This window comes from Wolffia australiana, chromosome 12 (genome assembly GCF_029677425.1).
Source record: "Wolffia australiana isolate 7733 chromosome 12, ASM2967742v1".
NCBI lineage: Eukaryota > Viridiplantae > Streptophyta > Magnoliopsida > Alismatales > Araceae > Wolffia > Wolffia australiana.
The window spans coordinates 9,327,787-9,329,917 of record NC_135846.1 but is presented as its reverse complement, the minus strand read 5'-3'; the positions used below and the strand labels follow the sequence as shown (position 1 = coordinate 9,329,917).

General features: G+C 45.0%; 1 non-coding gene across 1 annotated transcript; it reads right to left on the bottom strand.

The window, feature by feature from the left end:
- Positions 1 to 1,761: 1,761 nt before the first annotated feature.
- Positions 1,762 to 1,870, bottom strand: LOC144710781 (small nucleolar RNA R71). Its single transcript, XR_013583418.1, has one exon. It is a non-coding gene; the product is annotated as a small nucleolar RNA R71 (small nucleolar RNA).
- Between the last annotated feature and the right edge of the window lie 261 nt (positions 1,871 to 2,131).

Sequence of the window (2,131 nt, the reverse complement as noted above, 5' to 3'; positions counted from 1 at the left end):
TAGGCATGACTTAAGAGAAACCTATAAATACTCTCTTGAGAGTTGAGTTTAGGCTGTTCAGAATTTTCTCTAAGGAAACTAGGGCTTGGAGAAGAGGATTTCTGCACCCTCCAGGAGCTGATGAGCTTGTGGAGTTGGAGAGGAAGATCAGACTGAAGATAGCTTGGATTGAAGACCTACGCCTCGCCACAAGGACGTGACACCCGGCATAGGGAAATCTCAAGCTTCAGCCTTGTAATCCCTCTCCATTTTAGACAGTTTTGGTTGGGTTGGAAGAATCTTCAGATCTTCCAACAATTCCAATCAACATTGTTTCTGTTTAGTTTGGATTTGAAGGTTTATCAATTTTTTTCAAGTTTTGTTCTTGTTTTCCCTTGCCACTTCATTCATGTTGTTCATCCTCTCCGTCCAATCGAATTCTTCCCCCGAAAGAGCCAAGCTACCCAGCCTCAGCAAGTTGAGCAGCCCTGCAGCTGCGTGGCCGTTGCTCTGCGTGCCTTAGCAGCGCAGCAACGCTCGTGCGCAGCCCTGCTGCAGGCGCTCGACCGCGGCGCGCGGCCGAGGCCACGCATTGCAAGGTCGCGTGCGAGCGCAGCTGCATCGCAGCCTGCGTGCGCAGTAGCGCCGCGGCCGCGACGTGTAGCTGCAGCCACGCGCAGCGGGGGCTACGCGCGCGCACGCTACTTGCAAGTGTGCACGTGCAAGCACATCCCCCTCGGCAACTTAAGCTGCGGGTGAGGCGGCTTGCACATGCTCACCACCTGTTTATCAAATTGCCAAACAGGCTGGCGAGAGCGTGAAGACTGGTAAGCTGAGTCGCTTATAAGTCGTCTGCTCATTCCTTAAGTAGAGGTTACCACCTCAAAGTTAAGGTCGCTTGCTCATCTTCCCTGAAAGAATTTATTAAGTTCTATTGAATAGTATCCTATAAAATGCAAGTGCAGACCTACAACCTGAAAGTTATATTGCATCAAAACGAATTCCCTGCTGATTTCCTTGCTCCCTGTGGATCGACCCTCACTTGCCCTAGGCCGTGAGGTTTATAAATATTGTTGTATAAGCTCTCAACCTCACACGATTATCTTGCTAAACAACCAGCAAATTCACCTAAAATTTGAGCCTATCAACTGGCGCCGTTGCCGGGGAGCACGGTATTACAGTAGGAATTTATTTTTTAATTGTTCAGTAATCTTTTCTTGATTCTCCTTAAGCTCCAGGACTTAAAAATCCTCAGCTCATTGTTCTGCTAACATTTGTGCTCAAGATCTATGGTAGTTACACGCTCAAGAGCTGGTGAGAAGTCTGTAGAAAAAATAAGTAGAGACGCTACCCCGGATTCTACAGTCACAGAACCAGAAATTCAGCAGAGAAATATGGCCGAAGAGATACATCAGCAGAATGAAAGGAGAAGAACTATGTTGGATAGGTCTACACCGTCCGGAAGCTTACGACAAACCGATGTAAATCTGAACATCGGTGAAGGTATCTTGTTTTGATACGATAATGCATTCATCAATTCTCTACCTGAATTTAACGGATTACCTGCACAGAATCCTTTAGAATTCCTTGATGATTTTCATATTAGATGCTCTTCTCAAAATGTTCCTGGAATATCTACAGAGATGTTAAAAATGAAATATTTTCCTCTAACTCTTAAAGATAAAGCGTTTGCATGGTATCGTAATCTAGGAATCACTTTTAATTCTTGGGAAGAGATGCAAGGAAAATTTCTGCAGAAATTTTACCCTCTCTCCAAAACGAATTTTTATAGAAGAGAAATTCACAATTTCCATCCTCATGACGGAGAAGCCTTTAGTGAGTCATGGGAGAGATTCAATGACTTGTTGAGGAAATGTCCTCACCATGGCATTGAGCAATGTCAACTAGCCCAAATATTTTATGAATCTCTCTCTGATTTTATGAAAAACAAAGTAAATCTCGCTACGGGTAGAACGTTTTATACCGCACATGAGGATGAAGTTTTCGATATTTTGGAGAGAGTTGCAGAAACTGACTTCCAGGAAATTGGGGCCAATCAGAATGGGAGAAACCTACAGCCAAAAAGAGCAGGAGTTCTGCAGGTTAACGCCAAGGAGGGAGAGCTACAAGCGGGCCTAAGGGAGACTAACCA